The sequence below is a fragment of the Abramis brama genome, assembly GCF_963993115.1.
Source record: "Abramis brama genome assembly, chromosome: 22".
Lineage (NCBI taxonomy): Eukaryota > Metazoa > Chordata > Actinopteri > Cypriniformes > Leuciscidae > Abramis > Abramis brama.
The window spans coordinates 11,302,510-11,325,371 of NC_139984.1; the positions used below are offsets into that span (position 1 = coordinate 11,302,510).

At 37.6% G+C, this 22,862-nt stretch overlaps 1 protein-coding gene across 1 annotated transcript in view; it reads right to left on the reverse strand.

Moving 5' to 3' along the window:
- arhgap46b (Rho GTPase activating protein 46b) overlaps positions 1–22,862 on the reverse strand; it is a 66,815-nt gene that overhangs the window by 43,426 nt on the left and 527 nt on the right. The gene's annotated exons all lie outside the window — the stretch shown is intronic.

The window sequence follows — 22,862 nt, forward strand, 5'->3', positions numbered from 1 at the left end:
GCACGTCACCGAAAGCGAGATACATTATTTTATTGATCATCAGCTAAAATTTCTGAATCGAAGCCCGCAATAAGAGAAAGCGGGAACAGCCCTGGTAAGATAATTTCGTCCCTTTACATTTAATGAAGATGATTGTGTGTTAAGCGTCTGCGATTTACTTTCACTTTGATTTGCGATAGCACGTTGATGCTCAGCTTCTCATCTGCGGCGATGCGTGTTGCAGTAGTGTCGTCATATCTGACTAAAACGTGACATATAGCCTATAACACGCTCTCACATGTTTATTTTTTAATAAACCATAATTAACAACATATAAAAATGAAATAATCTTTAGAGTAAAGCCGCAGCCATCATTACCAAGCGCGAACCATTCACAGTGAATGAAACGAAGCGAACTTAGCCTGCAGGCCGTAGTGTGACATGCGTTAACCAATGGTGTAAACATAATCATAGATGACGCGCCACGGGTTTTTATTTAAAAGAAAGAACGTAGCTTATGTTTGTATGTAGGTCTAGGCAATTTATATTCACAATACTTAATAACTAATATTATTTTATTGCATTTGTATTAGTTGTTTGAAGAGTTAAAAAAAAAAAGGTCGGTCTTAACGCATTTTACAACCGGCAAGTTGGTCGGACTAAAAGGGAAAATAAATAAATAATTGGGTCGGTACTAAATTGACAGGGTCGGTCGGGTTACGGCAAACAAGAATATTTTTAAGGATGGCCTAAGGGCTGGAGATGTGTGTTCGGTTGCTCAAACTCTCGAGTTTTATTATGTTTACCAACTGAACGTTGGTTAAGAATAAAATGGCTAGAATTTATTCACACCTCTACTATTGAATCCAACATATCATCAGCGCTCGGATTCGCTTTCATGGGGCTGTCAAGAATGACTTGCAGTCTGTGAGGTAAACTAAACGCTACTGGCTATTTGAAAAGGGGGAGGAGCCATTCAATATGTCCCGCCTTAGCTTCCTGTTTCAGTGGAAATTACGTCAACACATCATACAAAGCTGCACCAGAGAATGTCTAATATGGCGAGAAGTTTCACTATCAGTACACTTCCGGCTTCTGAACTGGTTGCAGTTCCTCTCTGATTCCATATGAGGGCGCTCACAGGACGAGTGCAGAATGAATGGAGGTCTATGGCGCTATACCAATAAAAATCCACTTTTCTCAGGATATAATTTTTTGTCTAGTAATTTGAATGTTGTATTCGAAAGGAGATGCAAATAAATTACACACTGCTGGGTGTTAGATTTTTTTGAGTCACTTATTTGCTTTAAAAAGTCTTTTAAAGTGTCAATGACGTCATTCACATGTACGACCAGAAATACTGCTTCACGGCAATCCTTCAGTCACTCTGGTGCGTTCGCGCTCTGCACTTTCTTTTCACTCGAGGCATCGACAACACAGCTGACACAGGTAAACACACGTGCTAGAAGAGTTTTTGTTTTGTTTGTTTCTGGTCCCGCTGCGGATGACACGATGCCATCAAGCGGTATCTCTGGTCGTAATCAGTCCTTAACTGACCAATCAGCGTTCATTAGCAGAATGCTAGCGTTTATGGGCAACAACAACTCAGCCTGTAAGAAATCAAAAGGACATAAGTACTCGTTCATTCAACTTTCGACCTAAAACCCATGTTGAACTTGCAAAATCTACAATCAGATCTGATTTCTCAACGGCAATCGGGTGAAAGAGACAAATTTAGCCGTCTAGCCCCATTGACTCCCATTCATTTTGCACTCATGGCGATCGCCCCCAGTGGAACTCTGGTGGAACTACAACCAAAATTCGGTACAATAGAGCTTAATAGGGAGTGGGCAGGCTCTCCGTAGACGGGCTCTGGCTGCACGTTCCAAGGCACTTCTGTGGGCCTTTAACACACACACAAACACACACGTTATATCTCATTCTTAAACTTATTGCATTTCTCTCCAGGTTCCTTTGTGTGTACTTGAATGCTACATCTTCTCATAAAAATGAAGCAGTGGAAAACAACAGACAATACATGACAAAGTACTGATTTTGGCTTCAAACCTCTGAAAGCACCAGAGGCTTGAGGGAGGAAAGCAGTTTACATGAATTAGGATGCTCAGTCTAACAAACACTGCTCTGAAAGGTGATTTATTTGTGCCTTCTGATGGCCATTCATTACCAGTGGGATGTGTAAATCTCAAATCATGTCTGTTTTGCTCTATGACACTCTCCAGACAGACAGTCCCACTATGAGCTGACTCACGTAACACTTTTGTGTGCTTACGCACAGTGTATGCATATTTAAAAAAAAAAAAAAAAAGTCTAAATGTGTTGTTACACATTATTTACGTCTACAATGCTACTCTCTTGCTTTTATTCAGTGTTTATAAAAATAGCCAAAATAATAACTGGTTACACAAATTTACAGCTAATAAAACCCTGCAAAAACAGCAAAAAAATGATAGGCCTAATCATAACATTTTTTTTTTTTAAATGTGATAAAATTAGAAGGAACAATAATGTATGTAAATTTAAAGGTGCTGTATGTAACTTTTTCACTCTACTAAAGCATAAAAATAGCATAATATGCAGATATTAAGGAAACATGCTGAGTTCACATACTCGTTTCTCTGAAAAACACTTCCAGTTATATTACTTTGAAATGTGCGCTCGGTGTTGTCTGTCTGTTTTTGTTTTGGTCTGTGTGACTCCGCCCACTGCCAGTTCACCCAATAGTATTTCGACACCCCCGGGATGCCAGTTGACAGGAAACACAGCGTATTGCAGCCAGCAAACAAACTGGGCCAGAGATTGCAGATTCTACCCGACCTAAAAATCCTCGATATCCATCTAAAAATCTTAATGAACGAGAGCATGTTAAAATACGGATAAATCAACTCATCAACTTACAGTGTGTAAGTCTCCTCGGCTTTCATTGTCAGTTGCGCACGTTCCTGTTGCGTGTCCAAGAACTGGCAACCCGTGAGCGTCGAGTCTGAGGAGGCGGTGGCCGGGGAAACAACGATCTCTGATATTTTGAATTTGGACTGCAGTACCTATTTCGACCACTAGCTGTTATTCTTACAGACTGCACCTTTAATTTGCAGACAGAAAAGGCTGATAACTTCCTGACAGTCAGATTAGTCACAAAAAGACTAATTTTACGTTACCCAACTTCTATCTCGGCATGTATTCTGGCCAACTCTGTAGTTTACTCTGGCCAAGAACCGCCCACTTAGACAGGAAGGGCTTGTCTGATTGACATATAGCTGGTGGAAAAAAATGCGAAATGAAGGATATCTAGTTTGTGTGCTATTACGTTTCTCAAAACAAACCGCGGCGTCCGTTCTTCTGTATGGTGCGCAGAGCAGTACGTGTGAGATGTCACTGAAACAGGCACACCTGTTCAACTCACTTTTGTGATCACTACTCACTTAACATTATGTAAATAAACACAAGCTAGCACACACACACACACACAGCACTTTACACTTGACCACCTGTCTCTGTTTTGAATAAGGTTTCCTATCCCACGCACTGTTTTGAATGACATTCACTGACCTCACTTTTCTGACATCATCACTGCTGAAACAAATATACCTTCTCCAACGTGAGTCAATGTGTACAAAAGTTTTTTCAGCAAAGTTTTGATCATGCTGATTATTTATAGGACAGTTGTTTTAGGGTTAAAATGGTGGATTCCTGGATGTCTCCCTACTGTGATTTCGCCCATAACGTGATATGACGTGCAGTCAGAAGTGAAGACACAGTGCATTGTGGGTCCATATTTGAAATACCGTGAGTGTTTACATTTCCGTCTGGCATGTTGTGTGTCTTCAAAGAAAGAGGAATCAAACCACCCTGCTTTATCAGTGAACTCTACATTAACACACTTTGTGTTGTGCAAATCAAGCATAAACTCCTCTATCTCGAAGTTATGTAAACAGAATTCATACACCCACAGCCATAACAGTGATACAGATAAACTGCTAAATTCAAGAGTCCAAGTATAAAGAGGAATCAATATAAGAAATTATCTTTGTGTTTTGATTGGTGAGATCAAACAAACTTTTGTTTAGTTCGTGAGCTATGGAAAACGACATAGCTTCAGATAAATGCAGTGTGTGTGTGAGAGAGAGAGAGTTGAGCGCAGTGTGTGGTCTTGAGGAGAGGAATGCATACTGCTGTACATGTGTGACTGAAGGGCAATCTCTATCCATTCACCTCCAAGGACACCTGCATGCCATTCCAGAGCACTTTGAACTGTGTGTCACTGCCAGAACTGTGTGTGTGTGTGTGTCTCATGTTCAAACCTGAGGCACATGGACACGCCTCTATTCCAACCTTGATGACTTGCAAATAAATCTTACTGGCATGATGAAACAGGTTTTAGGTAGTTTTGATGATGGTGCTTGTTAAGGCAAGCTTCACTATTAATATTGATCAAAAACAACAGTTTGTTGAACTCTAAAACCTGTATGACATTTTTTTCTGTGAAACACACAGGAAGATATTTTGAAAGCCGTTTTTGTCCATATAATAAAAGTCAACAAGGTCCAAAACAAACATGGACACCATAAGAGTTTTTACATTCACACATTTTTGTAAATCGGAATGATTCCAATCCGATTTCATTTCATTTATATGCACGTTCGTATTATGAAAAACGCATATAAATACGTATCAATGCACTGTACGTGTGCAAAAGCTTTTTTTTTATAAAAGTGCAAAAAATAGTCAGATTCTAGTATTTCCATGCTTGATTTTTTCCAGTTGATTGGCTTATTCCAGGTCTACACCAACCTTTTTAATAGGGTCAACATTTAATTCGGATCGATTGAGGTGTTTGCATGAAGGCATGAAGTTCGATTTAACCATCAATCTGATCATTACTAACATGTAAACATAACTATTGACTTTAATTGTATGGACAAAAACAGAGACAATCTTCTTTAATGTTTCATAGAAAAAAGAACGTCATGAGGGTGAGTAAATAATGACAACGTGATTAAAACTATCTCTTTAAAGATTTAAAGAAACCCCTAACCCTAAGTACAGGGTGGGCCATTTATATGGATACACCGTAATAACATGGGAATGGTTGGTGATATTAAAGTCCTGTTTGTGGCACATTAGTATATGTGAGGGGGCAAACTCCTCAAGATGGGTGGTGTGTACTAATATATACTAATGTGCCACAAACAGGACTTTAATATCACCAACCATTCCCATGTTATTACGGTGTATCCATATAAATGGCCCACCCTGTATTCAACTTTTACATGCATTTATCTATTTCATCAGTCATTCACTCACTCACTCACAAAACCTGTCTGACACTGTTCCACAATCTGACAAACAGTTGGTTATGAACTGGCCTTTTGTGATTGGTCAATCTTCCATCACTCCCTAACTGGCTTGACTCATTCACACCACTGTGAAAGTCAATAAACGTCTCCACAGGCAGCCATTCACTCACCTCCAGCCATTTGTACGGCCACTGTGTGTGTTTTCCTGTAAAGGGAGGAGGAGCCGTTTACAAGTACCAACCTGCCTCCTGTCTCTAACAAATGGGTGGTAGGGTTGGGTTCGAAGTGTTGCTCGATGCCACGCTGTTGCGGTTCACCTACTAACACATGAATACACTCACGGCCCAGACCTCATAACAAAAACACCTTTTTATAGAGCAAAACCTCATGCCTGTTTAACGCTCAGATCATAAATGCCAAATCTTAAAATAAACCTCATAAAAACTAAACTCACACTCTTTTCTTTCAAAGCCTAATACAGAGACCCCTTCACAAAACCCCAAAGTGCATGTATGTGATTATTATTCATTCTGTCTGTTAGTAAACTTATCTGGGAATATCTAACATGCTACACTGTTACACATTTACAAAGAAGGAATGAAGTTTGTACAAACACACTGTCCAGGCAGCAGCTGAACACACAAACACAACGTTAATTTGATTTCATTTAATAATTGCATTTTATTTTTCCATCAATGTAAATACTTTTATTATGCTAGCAACATATTTTTGCATTGCTTTATTTACCCAATTAGCAATTGATTTTTTTTATTACCGTCAACAAATAAAATGTGTAAATGTTTTAATATGCGATCAATGTTTTTTGACTGATTTACTTATTTACTCTGCATTTAATTTACATACTATTTTATATTAAACTATTTATCAAATAAATTTAATATGCACGACTAACCATTTTTAACTGCTTTATAAACTTAATTTGCATTCTGTAGTATTATATTAGCCATTTACTGCACAATGCGTCTCGCAAACACATTTTAAAAGCTGAAATATACACTGCTATAACACCATCTGTTGATTATTATATTCATCATTACTAAGCCATCTGTACTGCTGCTTTTATCACCATGTTCTTCTACACTGTTTATATAACATACATAACTGCATTCACAAGTTCATATGCCACATGTTTATTCTGTATATAATCTTTTGAGTGATCCAGATTAAGCGAGATATGGCGAGGCTCGAGGATGAGACTCAGCTGGATCTCTGATTAACCCTCTTTGAACTACTAAGTAATATAGAGCAGTAAACAGAGATGTATTTGATTGACAGGTGTACATAAACCTCTAAAACTACATTTTGTAAATGATTTGTATGCAGCTAGACGAGATACTGCAATGGCAATCGCAGAATGTAATATACGCAATGTTAAGGTCTATAACTTAGGCCTGTGTATTGCCAAGAATCTGACGATAAAGGATGCGTATCACGATACAGGGATTACAATACGATATATTACGATACTGTAAGAAAGGCGACATATTGTGATAGTTCCTGTTTTTTTTTAGACAAGAACACACCACCATATGCATAACACATGAGCATAAACTTTATTTAATTTAATAAAAACAGTGCAATCTGCATTAAGTAAAGGGAGATTAGTAAGGTACTTGTAGGATTCTTTAGAGAGATACCATCTACACTTTCTCGCTCTCTCTGATCTGTGTTTTTGAGAATCGATACAGTATGGCCAAACATAATATTGTGATTTTAACGTGTATTGATATTTTCTTACATTCCGACTAGAACTACACAAAACTGATGAACTGACGAAATAAGAGTAATAATAACTACCGCCATGAGTGACATGAAAACTTCTAGAAGCCCTCTGTGAATGCAAACTGACACGAACTCTCAGGCCAATTCAATCAGGAAACTCAGTAAATTGGCGAGTGTTAATACTTCATGGAGTTACACAAAATGACAGACAACTTAAAATATATTAAGATTTAGGTAAAGATCAAAAGGCTTTTTTCTCCAAATGTACAATGTATCCTTGAAGCCAAGATCTCTTCACATATTCCAATCTCTTCCATGCACGCTCACATGATACTCAATTCACAAGATACTCTCTCTGAGACCTCCAGTTGGGTCTAAATATATCAGTGTTTGACTGTATCTGGTCATCAGTGCACTGCCAAAGCATGCGTTTCCTGGAGATGATGGACAACAGCATTTGTGATACTCTGGAGCTCCATATTGGACATAATGCCATGACATGAAAAGGCTCTCATCTGTTTTCCATACTACATCTTTTATTGCATCAGTCAACTGTGGTTTACATTCGACTGAACGCACCATATGGACTGTGTTTGCATGCATATACGTGCAGAAGGACATGCAAATTAAGTCGAAATGACATCATACAATTGCAGAGAATCAAAAGTATTCATACTAATCTTGAAACAGATTTATCTTTAATCTCACATGAATGAGGTTCATGATGATTGATGCGCCAACATTCTCATGCACATGTGCAAGTTCATGTGCATTAAACAGATCGCTGTCGAAACACAGAGGTCATGATGAAGGTTAATTACTGCTTGTTTGATGAAGAGGGCCAGGTGTGATCTCTCGATCTGACTTATATCACATCTGCCTCCAGCTGGGGACCTCAGAGGTTAAACTTACTTCAGGAAACTTCCTGTCCCAGTACCACCACCCCCCCTCTCTCTGCTTATTCAGAGCTGAAATACAATCTTGTGTGTCCTATGAGCCCCGGCTTGATCAAAAAGCGAAAAGGCACACCTGCCGTTTCCATTTTATGTATAATGCATCCGTGTCCGACAGTGTATGTTATGTCTGAGTGTGTATACAGAGAAAAGCCATGACTTTCATCACAGCTCTTTAAAATGCATAATTACGAGAACTGGAGGCACCAAGATGTGGTGACATTAGACTACATGTATATGCATCTTTATAATGACCTTCTCCATCATTGGATGGATGGACGGACGGACGGACGGACGATTATGATTGAAAAGAATCAATCAATCAATCAATCAATCAATCAATCAATCAATCGATCAATCGATCTACCTTGATATTGATCAGGTTTTCAATTTAGTAAATTCACCCCAAGATGATTTCCAAAATGAAAACAGGACAAGGCAGAAAGAGACGCATAAATAATGCTAGACTTAATAGAGATTTGACAGTTTAACAGCTTGTATAACATAAAAGTGTAAAAGGCCTGTGAAAGTAAAACAGCCACTGTTCCCCTCATCATAACAGCAAAAACACACTGACAGGAAAGAGAGAGGGACCTTAGAGAAGGATCACCGACTCACGTCCAACCTGGACAACAGTTCAAGGCCACACGCCGAGAGAGAGAGAGAGAGAGAGAGAGAGAGAGAGAGAGAGAGAGAGAGAGAGAGAGAGAGAGAGAGAGAGATGGGAGGAATAAAGAAGGAAAACAGCTGAATATCTCCCTGCAGGGGGCTGTATAAAGCAGGAAAGAGGAGGACAAAGACCAGAGCAGATTGGGACTAACTTCTAGAGCACTTCTGATACAAAATGTGTTTCCTCTAGATGAGCACAAACTGCTGATGGTGTGGCCTTAAGAGGATGAGGTACAATACAAGAGTTTGAGGATGAAAGGAGAGAGCGATAGGAAATGAAAGAGAGAAAGAGAGAGAGAGAGAGAGAGAGAGAGAGAGAGAGAGAGAAACATCATGAAGAATGAGAAACAAAGAGACAGTGAGAAAGCGTCTGGACTGAAGTTGAGGAGCACGTCTAGATCTCGCCAGAACATTCAGTCACTCCTGGCTGCAGAAGTATGGCTGTGCCTCCGGACGTTTTGTTTTGAGTCTAGCAATTTTCTCACACTCATCATTCTTCTGCCTGTATCCATCAAAGAGAAAGCAGAGGAAAAAAGCACAACGGGTCACAGTAGTTCATTCCAGTCATGATTTAATCATGAGGGGACTATGGGTGGGTTTTAGCCGGGCCGTATTACGATGGATTACCACAACTGCTGCTACAACTCCCATCTGAGAACAGCTAGCAAAATAACGATTCATTACCAAACCAGCATCTTTAGAATCCGGTGTGGTTTGATTTAAAGGGATAGTTCATGCAAACATGAAAATCCTGTCATCCTTTTCTCACACTTATGTCGTTACAAATCTGTATAACTTTCTTTCTTTTGTGTTCCACCCTGTTTTCCATACAATGAACATCCATACATGACTTAGGGTGCGTTCACACTTGGCAGGTTTGGTGTGATTAAAACAAACTCTGGTGCGATTGGTCTGTTAGTGCGGTTCATTTGAATAAGTGTGAACCCTGGTGCGCATCAAACAAGAGGACACATGAAAGGAAATGTGAACATACCGAGGCCGGTGGCGTGAGTGCTAATGAGCGTCACCTGCGCGCAAGACCGGTCTCAAGTCTAACAGAGGAGCTACGGAAGCATAAACCAGGACAGACGACAGTGAAGGACAAGAGAGGACCAGGCCTGGGACATTTATGTTGTGTTATGTTTATATGCGGCAGTCGTCTGTGAGCGGCTGCCGCTTTACTTTTGTTTTGTTGTTTGTTTATTATTGGATTGAAATTCATGTTGAAGGTTTGCCGGTTCCCGCCTCCTTCCTTCCTTCTTGAACATTGTTACACAAAATAAAATCAATAATGTGATATGGCTCAATGCAATATTTACATCACAAAGGCTGCAATTTAATTAGAGAAATATTTTCTTGCCAGTTTCTTGTCAGTCATTCCGCTCCGAGACACTGCAACACTATATCATGAGCTGAAACACCCCACATTTTTAAGTTTTCCCCAAATTATTTATCCCAATGTCAGTTATGCAATATCATTCAGCCCTAATTTGAATATATATTAGAAACGCGCTCTTGATAAAGGACGTTGTGCTGTCCTCGCTGTAACTTGAGGACAAATTTGTTGCACATTTGTAAATGCTGAAGGCATGAGGGGGCAGTTCCATTTTACGAGAGAGATCAAAAAGAGACATTCAGTACTTTAGTCAATCCATCCATCCAGGACGTGCAATTAAACGCCTCATTTAATACAGTCTTAATCTGATCTTAAGTTTAAAATACCTCGTAATGACTCCGGGATAAGAAAAGATGGGCTTGTCCAGTCTAGACAAATAAACTACATTAAATGCACAGTGCTCCTCCTCTAAGACAATATTTATAGAACACTTTCTAAAACAGGTACATGTCCACACAGTCTAATTCACAGGGAAAAACATACAGTGGGATCACCCCAATTTCCAGCGACTATGACCTGCCAAGAATAGGTCAGTCCAGAAAACACAGGACTCAGCGCCACTAAACGATCTCGCAGAACTACATGCTGCTTTAGACACGCTCACGTGTGCCTGTGTTTCTCAGAGATGGGAATTACATATGCATGTCTGCAAAACACTGGATGGAAAAGAGGGCAACAGAGGGGAAAGACCAAAGGAAGAAATACATGTAAAATAAGTGAAACATAAAACTGTGTGTCAGTGGATATGTTATACGATTGCACAAAAGAAAGCATTTCTTAAATACATCATTTCTGCTGCATTTAAACTAAAATAAATTTTTTTAAAAATACTACAATTAATAAAGTTAAATAATAATAACATTATTAAATTAGTTGTTTACTCGTGTACATGATAACTCAAACATTGAACTACAGCGTTGGTTTACTGGGATATAGTCCGGGAACAAAACTGTCCGCAGATATTGCCAATTTTTTTTTAAATCTGATAAAACCTCTCCTTTTGGTCATCTGGTGACATTAATATTAAATAATAAATGATATGCTAAAATTTAAAATAAAACAAAATTAAAATAAAATCACAGTTTTCCTTTTGGAATATGCGTAGTCCATAAACAAATTTAGTAGGGCTGACAATCTACTTAAATTAAACGATTCGTTGAATAATCAGTTACAATTATCTGTTAAAATGATCACAAATATAAGCTTTAATAATTTTTAGCTGTGAAAATGATGAGTAAATGCCTCTTCCTTAAATGTCTATATGTCCAAATGTAGATTCCTAGAAAAACGTGCTTGTCAAAGACTGAATAATCTGAATATTTCTTTTTGCAATGTAAATTAACATGGCTTTAGAATGCGCTTGTCCAGTCTGGTAATATTTACATTTTCTTGCCCGACACATGTCATGTTCATCAGTTTTGCTTGATGCTCAACTTCACTATCTGAAGAAACGGGCACAAACAAACGCGTTTGGAGAGAGACGAGGGTGATTCTAGAACAGACGTGACGGTGGGCCTCCTGCAATGGAACATGAAATGGTGAGTCAGATCCCATGAGCGCGGCTCCCAGAGGAAGGGCTAGAGTTTCACCAGACAGCTTCACACACCACACACTCTCCTCACGAACATAGTAACTGATAGGACGGTCTAAAACCGACAACCACCCACCCCTGTCTACCTTTCCTAATTTAAAACAGCAGCTGGATTAACGATCTCTGTTAAGCTCCCACAGAGTAACAGCAGGCCAGTATGGCTTGAAATTGGATAAACGTATACCTCAGTTTTGTGGTAGACCTGATGCATTTCCCCCACAAATATATTGACTACAAGCAATTTCAGTTGCTTAGTTTTTATTTCCACTCAATTTACGAGAGATGAGTCATGCTCGAGCAATTAGCTGGTCGCTATTGCTAATGCGGCCTCACTCATAATTAAATGAATTAGCATTCCCGCATTAGCGTGTGTGTTTGCCACACTCCCTGACCATGGACAATGGTGGTGTTTGTCACTGAAACTAGCCTGGTTCCCATTCAATGTTAATGAGCGGGATGCCTGATTAGGGATCTCAGAGGGACAGGGATCCACATTCCTGCCCCTGAGGTTAAAGGGTAATGCAGGGGGAACAGTTATACTTCAGTCCCTTATGTTGCAAAATTCAGCGGTAGGTTTGATAGACAGCAAACTAGTCACAGGGTTAGTCGAAATAGGGAAGAACTTTGGAATCACTTCATGAAGGTCCCTTTTACAAGGTCATCAGCCAAAAGTACATCATTTTAATATTTTCATTATTATGTGCCATTATAAATTGGAGACCACAAGAGGGTTAATATACAAGAGGGTTCCCACACGTTTTGGCAAATAAATTCCCATTTTTTTTTCATTATGTTTTTTTTTATTTTATCATTTTGTAGAGATTGAACTCCTAAAACATATTTTAATGCGGAGAACAGCTAGACAAATCTTCATAAACTATAGAAATTTTCATGGCATTTCCAGGATTTTTTAATTTGGATATAGCAGGTATAGTAAATGTAGTAAATGTTACTATATAGTAAATAAAATTCTCAAATGATGGAAACAAACATTTAAATTGCACACAAGGCAGTTTTTTGTTAACTCTTTTATGAAATAATGAATTGTATGACAGTGACTTTCATAACTTGTCTAACATAGCCTACATTAATAGTAATAAACATATCTAACAGGTTAAGTAAAAAATACAATGAATATGTAATATGATGCATACATTTATTTTTTCTAGTTGACTAATGCGCTATGGACATCTAAAGTCTTTAAATCATATTTTTTAAATCACTCTTTCTGAGGTTGAAACACTGAACGATTACACGAGACATGATATGGATTGGGATTGTTGTACTGTTTCTTTCAACATACCTTTTGATGTTCATTCATGACATTCATGTCTATTTTGTGCTATAACAAGTAATAAAGAGGAAGAGAGTGGTTCACATGCGCTCCACGCTGCCGCTTCACTTGAACTGAGCAGATTGGGACAGAGTTTGAAATTTTAAAGCAATTAATTATTAATTATAGTAATTAATCATTGCGATTAACGGATGCCAGATGCGCTACAAATAATGTTAAGCGAAGTCTTGTTCACACATCAACAGATTTAAGAATCAATATTGGTTTATCAAAAGGAATGTTGATTAAAATTGATATTGTCAACCAAGCCCTAACCAGGAAATGTTGAAAGCTGGATTCAAACTTGAATTTCCTACATGAGCACCATGGCATAACATTTCAGAGATCATTTGTCTATATTGCTACATTAAATTATGCTTTTCTCTCATTGCATGGCTTATAGTTCCAGACAGGATATATTCCAAAATATACCTGTGATGTAGTCCTAGTTTTAGACCTGCGAATGTGTGATGTGAAAAAAAGAGACATTCAACAGCTTGAAATTATATTTTAGTATATCATCCACTGAGCTATTTGTGGGAGTCCTTTTTTTTACTCAATCCACGCCTCTCCGCTCTTCTAAAAGAGACGGGCAGGAAGGAAGAGGTACGGACGGTGTGTGTGTGTGAGTGCACAGGCCAGACATGTCCTCCATCCTCCACTGCCGAGACCTGGTTCATACACAGGCTGAGGTCACTGGAGACCATTTAAACTCTGACACAATCAGTAAGGAAAAACCCTCAAGACAAACAAAAAAAAGAGACACAAAAGGTGGATGTGGCAGATGTACGTGTCCACCCGTTCAGAACGAGTATACCAGCCAAGTCTGTGTGTGAGCTGACAAGAGAGGTTTGTTTGCTTAGTCCAAACCAAATAAATCACATGAAAGTAACAAAATATTCAATAATAAAAAAATGAGGGGTTTTTTTGCTACAAAATAGCAAGTCGGGTGCTAATATTTCTCCTAACGTTGATTAACTAAAGGAACTGTTCATCTTCTAAAAAAAAAACTACTCTGTAAAAGAGTGATCAGTTTACTTAACTTAAAAAAGTGAGGAAACCTGTTGCCTTAAAATTATTAAGTAAATAAACTTCATGCGTAATTGAAAAAATTAAGTTGTGGAATTGTCAAGTTCACATAACTACATTTTTTCAATTACGCATTATGTTTATTTCTTTTAGGTTTCCTCACTTTAAGTAAATAAACTTCATGTGGAATTGAAAAAATTAAGTTATAGGAAGTTTATTTATTTAATTTTAAGGCAACAGGTTTCCTCACTTTTCTTTAAGTTAAGTCAACTGATCACTTTTTTACAGCGTAGCTAACTAACTAACAAATAAAGAAATATCTGCCTAGAAAAAGAAAAATGTCAATTTATTTTACTTATTTATTTTTGCAAGAACGCATCCTTTGTGAACAATCCCTTGGACTTTATGAAACTGTACCCTGAGGAGCAGAAGCGTGACCTAATTCATTTGCTCAAGGGCTTGTTCCCATGACTTCCTCTATGACTTCACTGTCCCCATCATGCACCTGGCCAGAAGTGCTCACTGATTGGTCAGAACATCATCAGTGACATATTTACTCCGCAAACAGTGCAGCACAATGCCTAACATATTAACAATTTTCCAGACCTTCAGCTGCCAATCACATCAGTCCATCATCCAGCCAATAGTTGTCAAGAAGATTTCAGTTGCCAAGGTATTATGAACCAAATGAGGAGCCTTCTATTGACTAGTTAAAGATGTCTCATCCAGAAATATGTGCATGTTTTTGTATCACAGTGTAACTGAAACCGAGCTGACCGAGCACATGCCTCAATCTGAGAACACACACACACACACACACACACACACACACACACACACACACACACACACACACACACACACACACACACACACACACACACACACACACAGAAGTTTGGGATTGCCTGGCCCACAGTCCTCTGGGGTCATGACCCCTCTTATCAGGCAGATGAGGAAGTTCAGCATGGCGAGGCTGGCCGTGTGTAAGGGGTGGATCAGAGGACAAGTGTGAGTGTTTTGGATGGGCATTCGGAAAAGTGCATTAGCACAGATGAGGGACGTCTCATGTTCATTAGGGAATACTGAAAAATCACGCTTAATTTCTGCCACTCTCATTAAACAAAGCTTTCTAACAGGGATTTAAAAGGGACTTAAAAGACTAAGGCACAGAGATGAGCCTCCAGGGCAGGTGTGTGTGTGTGTGTGTGTGTGTGTGTGTGGGTGGGTGTGTGCTTGTCCTCCTGTTGTATTTCCCCAAGCGGCCGCAGTCTCACTCATCCAAGGAGAGGAGCATGTGGTGAATTACTGACTGGTATCTACATTGCTCTCCTAAAACACAAAGACCACTGACAACTGAAAGGCAGAGGTGGGTTAACGCTAATGTCTGTTACAGAAGGTTTGTTGTGGTCACACACTGGAAAAAAACACGGCATTATCTTGAGGTTTAACTCACATGGTGCCTCTTCACATGTAGGGTCACAGCAGCAAGTCAAACTTAATCACTCAGCTTGGTTTTACATCAGCATTGAAGGACATGTAAACTAAACTCAATGCATTCACAGCAGAGGACAGAATGAAATTCAATGCAGACAGCATAAAGTAGCATTCACAATGCATTTAGCTAGTGCAATGAAGTGTACTGTAAGTATTTGAGGAAAGAGAAACACCTAAAGAAATGTATAAGACTGTACAAAGTTTAGTTACAAATTGAGTTGGCCCAAATGTTATCAGATTTTGACAGAAGTAGCATTGAATTACGCAATAGGACCAGGGACATTTATTAAAACAGCAGAAAGGGTCCATTTTGATTCTACACTGTAAACTTTTTTTATTTTTTTATTTGCAAATAAAATGTATTATAAATAAATTTTCAATTTTAAAATGTCACTTTTAACTTTAAGTTGCCAATCGGCATCAACATTTTCTATCATTTTCACAAAACTTGGACTTTCAGAAGATGGTTAATAGCGCCCCCATACCGTATAACAGTGAAAACATGACGGATTGACGGAAAATTCCGTAAATTACAGGAAGCTTTCTGTCAAAAATGACGGAAAATTCCGCCAATGGTGTGGAAAGAGATAATTCAATGTGTAACTTGCCATTTCTTTGTAATTACTTGTCGAATTCACTGTGAAAATGGTTTCAAAGTAAATCTTACACAATTTTTTTCAGTGTATGTGTCACACACTCTAATGGCAATACATGCTTATTTTCCGTTTTGGCAAATTGGTACAATCTCATTACGTTTTCATGCGATCTGCTTACGCCACATTAGCCGCGTTTCCATTACCCTTTAAATTGCACAAATTGAAAATACGCTCAATTGGAACACGTAAATCACTAAAAACTCCCATATATCTCAAAAAACTTTTTACGCTCGCACAAGGGGTTTTTTCAGGCAATTTGAAAAATTTGTATTTCGCAAAACTGCAATGGAAAGGTCACCTGGCATATGTAAAAGTCAATAATTCTTTAAAGATGACGCGGTATGTTTGGACAGAAGACGAGAGAGTTCTTCATTAAAATCATAAAAGACAAAAGTATTGTGCGAATACTGGATTCTAAACAACAAAGAAATGCCACAATTTATCAAGACCTTGAAGCAGATATGAGTGAGAAACACCTTATATGTGCTGCTCCCAAGTATAAGAGGCTTTCCTTGCCATTAATGCATGGATAACACACCTATGGCTCCGTCCTTCCATTAAAAATAATGGCTAGCGCGGTGGCTGGGATCTAAATAAACCTGCCAAAATCCGTCGCCATGATTTTTGGAATTACTTTTAGTCGCATAACATCGGTTAATGGAAGCGCCGTCATTTCGCAATAGTTTTTATCAACATTTAGAAAATATTGCAAATGTTTTGCCCAAATCTGTGATGGAAACATGGCTAGGTTAGGTTTAGGGGTTGACCTTCATGCTTTTTTCTTAAGATTGCACTTTGTCGTACAAATCAAATTGTAATGCATTATCGTAAAACAACAGGTAAAATAGCTACGTTTTCTCTCTTTACCAGGCCAATGCGTGTCCGTTTTGAAGACGCCAGTTTCTGCAGACTCTAACTGGCACAGAAAACCCCACCTTGCTAGAGGGAGAGTGGGGTTAGATCGGCGCTGCCTGGCTCAGTTTCCTATCATCTCAGTGGGGGTTGTGAGATATTTTCAGACAACCGCAGACATGCCCTACTGTGCTCTTAATGACTGCCACTCCAGGCTAAACGCTTTTACTTCAACGCTATTGGGTTAATATTCAGCAGATTCCCACCTTCTCTGGGAATGCTGCTTTAAAAGTGACTCAGAGAGCATATGCAAGTTTAATGACAATGAAGCCATCTACACACATGCACACACAGATTGTAGGAGTGATATGAGTTAGTGTTGTTTGTGAAGTGATACTCAGCAGAGCTCTTCATTAATTTACGATGGGTATTAAAAGGAGTCTTTTATGAATAATGTGTTCAACAGCATGCTGTAAAAACACACACACACACACACACACACACACACACACAGAGGGATTTGCAGACATTCAGCTGCTGGATGAAGCGGTTATCTATAAAACGCCTGTAAATCCAAAACTGCTATCAGCACATATACTACTGTGCATATATACACTGCCCAGAGCCAAAAAAAGTTGCTGTTCGGATTTCAATAGCAAATATTTAAGTCAATACGACTCTTTTTTTTTTTCCTTTTTTTTTTGGCCAGGCAAGTGTACTTAATACTATATATACTATCTGTGTTGTTATTGTTAACTAAAACTAAAGCTATTAAAAATCATTCAGTTCTTTTGAAATGAAGCTGAAATAAAATAAAATATAAATATTAGATTAAATGAAAAACTTAAATATGGTGCTTTGGCAATAAAGTAGTTTAAGCACTAATATTGCAAAAACTAAAACTGTCAAACAATAAATAAATGCTAATCAAAAACTAATAAAAATCACAAAAGTATAACAAAATTGCTAAGCTAAAAAAAAAAAAAAAACGGAAAGTATAAAAATAAAAGCTATAAAACACATAATAAACACTTTAATACTAAAATAAAAATGCATACTATTTATTAGGGCTGGGTAAAAAATATCGATTTCTCGATTTTAATCGATTCTCATTTTTACGAAACGATATCGATTCTTAAATCCCAAGAATCGATTAGTCATCCTGTTTTCAGTTGATGAATTAATGGAACATTGATGCGCGCATCCCATCCAATAAATCACAATAATCTTTGTGCTTTGTTATTATTGATATGAAACAAAGTCTCAGATTTCAAATTGCGTCCATTTTCTTACGAAATTCAAAAACATAATTACCGTTTTGGCGCTGTGGCGTGAGATCGCTCTGGCTCAGCTCAAGAGAAGCAGCAACGCGGAGCGCACATGATCTTCTCTTCCGCATTAATAACGAAATAAACACGAATGAGCATCCGAAAGTGTGTTAAAAGATAGAGTACAACTTATCGAAGTCCGTATCATGTCACATGGAATCGCTCAATCAGTGTTTCAACCGTGGAAAGACGTAAGTAAACAATGTCATGTAACGTCACATTTACCTCAGAAAAACCATATCCAGTGACCATAAACTCGTTAGTCAGCTAGAAAAATTAACTCTAGAGAGGATCATTTTGCTAAATATATGCACCATATTACATAATCATTATAATTTTTATTGTTCTTCAATATTTAATGCATGTTTGAATAAATCTGGAAAGTTTTGACAGCCACCATTTAAATTTTTATATTTTCATATAACTTTATTATTCTAAAAATAAATAAAAGTGTATTTTAAGTGTTTGTATACAAATCAGTTAATTTTTACCTTCAATATTATAGTAGGCTAATGAAGCCTATAGGCTACAACTGACTCCCATAGTTTACAATAATTTTTTTCCCTTTTATTTTCCAGTTTTCCTTGAGAAAATTTACAATGTATTGTACCTGATATCCAAAATAATCGATATTGAATCGAATCGAATCGAATCGCAAGCTTGTGAATCGAAATCGAATCGAATTGTGAAATCTGTGTCAATACCCAGCCCTACTATTTATACAGTGTATTTTACAGATAACCAGAGGGTACTTAGGTTGGTAAAAAATAGTTTTATCATTTTCAAAACCAGCCTAACTACAAAAAAACAAACAAAAAAAAAAAACATTATATATATATATATATATATTTTTTTTTTTTTTTTTTTTTAATTTTATTTTTTTTATTATTAATTATTAATATTATTATTATTTATTTATATATTTATTGATTGATTTCCTGGACTCAAGAGCAGGAGCAGGTGGTTGCTGAGAGATTCAAATAAACATCGTGTTTCATATTTAAACAGCGAGCCAAATCAAACAAGAGTGAAAGAAATATCAATCATCATCATCATCATCATTACACAACAGTGTTTGCCTGATATTGTCATGCAGGTTAGAGATGTTCTCCTGACATCGAGAAACACACATTTCCAGTTCTCTGGTAAAACCCACAAAGGTCCCACGTTTAAAGTCCTCTAAAGCAGGACACAGTGGGAAGAGTTTCCCAAACGGGCCAACAGGAAGACTCCACCGGGAGAGGCAGCTTTGTGTTGTGTTTGAGTAACACTACAAGTCAATGGAGGAGGCCAAGATAATATACATCATCTCACACACAAACCCTACAGTTTACAGCTGAGCCAAGTTTGGATTGAACACACACCCACAAACTCATTTTCCATCTGATCTGGCCCACATCTATCACAAACGGCCATTTCATTTTCAACAATCATTCTGCCATTCCTTATTAAGTCTCAAAGCACGGGAACGGCAAACACAACCAACATCTGCCCAAAAGATTGACTCCTAAACTTCAACTTCATATAAAAATGTGCATATTAATAAACACAGACTGAAGAAGAAAAAGCCAAAACCTCTTAATAGAGGTCAGAACCAGGGAAACATCTTGATGTTTCCATCAGGGACGAGGAATTCGGCTTGGGTTCCTCAGATGTTTTCCATGCCAAGCCAATTTGTAATTTCATCCGAGGAGATCCAAAAAGCAACTAGTAATTAAGGCTTTACCGCAAACCAATAAGAGCTCCACCATGTCTTTCAAGCAACTACAAAGTTAGTTAAACGCTGCTATAGCAACATAGAGACGATAGGCTAAGCCCGTTGACTGCTGCCCAACATGCGCTTCATGGTGATGATGATGATGATGGGAAACATCCATGTGCTGGCAGAGTAAACAACAGAAAGCAAGATGTGTTAAAGTGGCACGTAACGCAAACCAATGCATACTAGATCCAATTTAACACAGCAACCCCAATCACATCTTTGATGAACATATGGATAAGATTACATAGCTTCCAAATCCAAGTTTAAAGTAGTAGCTCACCCAAAAATATTCAGTTTCTGACATTAAACGTCAAACACAACTTACATTTGAAATCTTGAAATCATGTGCAACGTTGGCTTAAAGGGATAGTTCACTCAAAAATGAAAATTATCCCATAATTGACTCGCCCTCAAGCCATCCTAGGTGTATATGACTTCATTCTTTCAGCAACTGTCAATACGTCATGCGTTGGGTTAGAGGAAATAGACTTTGATTATAGTTTATAAAGTTATAAATATGGATATCTATCTTGTAAAAACACATGGCTTTGCTCCAGAAGGCCTTTAGGGCAATTCCGCGCAAAACTGTCACATCCATAACACCAACACAATGCAATGGTATTTAGTTGGCGTTATGGATGTGACATTTTTGCGTGGAATTGCCCTTTATCAACCACCCTTGAGTTGTATGGATTACTTTTATGATGGATGGATGCACTTTTTTGGGCTTCATAATATAGGGTACCATTCACACTAAAATTCACATAAAGCTGGGAAGAGCCAGGATATTTTTTAATATAACTCAAATTGTGTTTGGCTGAAAGAAGAAAGTCATATGCACCTAGGATGGCTTGAGGGTGAGTAATTTGTGGGTGAACTATCCCTTTAAGAAGACTTGTAATATAGCACATAAGATATGGTCTACTTTTATGTTGCTTTTTTGGTCTTTTTTGGATATTTATGTATTTTAAATAAAACAGCAACTTTCAAAACTTAATCAAAATATCTATTTGTGTTTTACAGAATCAAGAAAAGAGAGAACATTTTTCACTTTTGGCTGAAATAATCCTTTAGTTAACTAATTCATAATTAGTCGATGCATGGACAACTAAGTGTGCGAGCAATTGGGAATTTGGGACACATTATTAAACTTTCAGTCTCCAGAGTCCAGTCTAATAGTAACTCCATCCATATGGCTTTGTGAATATTTCAATAGTTGAGAAAAGCTGTCAGTGTTTGTCCTGGCTTCAGAGGTCTTCTGAGAACGCAAAGGGATATGGCGTTGCAACATGATTAATAAAACATGTCAAAATCCATCCTATTAACTCCATTAAGGCTGACACCTGGAAGCCGACACTGGACCAGCCCTCAGCAGCCGCATCGCATCTGTTCATCTATCGCCCCGACTAATCAATCCATCATCGGTCTGCACATCTAATATGGATCAGAGGCTTTTTTGACATTCATAACGTCCATCAAAATATAGTTCAGGCCTAGGGCTGGGCGATATGACAAATCTTAGCCTATATCACAATATGAGTCTTATGATTATGCGTTTTCTTTGTCAACTGTTTACGTTCACTTAAGACATAAGTTGTCGAAGATGTTTACGAAGATTCTCGCAAAGATGGCCATTTTTTCACGCAAGTGTGATTATTTGACTATTCAAGGCGGCAAAAATAACTAATTTCAGCACTCGTGATGAGCGGCGGCTTTATGTGCGCGTGTTTCCGCCGTGTGCGTTCAGAAACCAGCTCTCAGACAAGTTCTCTTTTGCTGCTTATTGTGCTTGAACGGTTTAAAACCACTCTTTTTTAAACCGCATTCAAATGATAAGCTTTCGTGACAACGCAGTGCGCGCACTAACCATACGTCCTTCACCCCTATTCAGGTGTTTACATTTTATCCACATTAAGCATTTAAGTATTTAATCAGACACAAAATGACTTTAAATGTTAATAAATTGCATTGTGCCACCATCTGAAGCTAATTTTAAACCTAAAAATATGACAAATAGTAATGTAACAAGGTAGAAGGTAACAGGGTTGACAGTTTTACAGTTAATTTATCATTATTAGCAACTTGCTCAAGGTCCAGACAGTACAAAGTGTGTATTGTGCTGATAATATGCAATTGAATGCTGATATATCAGTTTAAGAATACTTAAATCCAGTTTTCACAAATTGTATTTATAATCACCCCCAACTGATCAAAATATAAGATAAAATAACAAAAAACGCCAATTACATGTCTTTGAAGAATGATGTCAGTGACATTTTTATCATCAATGGATGATCAATTTAATTATGATGATTACAGGGTTGATACTTAACAGGGGGATACAAATTGACATCCTTTTAATACAATATTATGCTCACTATAGTGTAAATATATAAAAAGCTATATTTAAATATATAAATATTTAAATTATTAAATATATAATAATATTTTATTTAATATTTATTTAATTTTATTTAATTAATCTTTTAAAAAGCTTTTATTCCATATATTTTATTCGCTAATATATATTAAGTGCTAATAGCAAGGAAAAAATCTGAAAAACAGGCCTAATAAGCAACATGGAGAAAGAGAATAAAACAAAACAAAAATAAATAAATAAACAAATAAATAAATATTTTTTGGGGGTAAACAAAATGCCCACATTAGGACATACTGTAGTAAAAGTTGCTTTCAGTTTTGCATTGGTAACGTCATTGTTTTCATGTTCACGAGGGACACAAAACAAAGTATACTTTTCA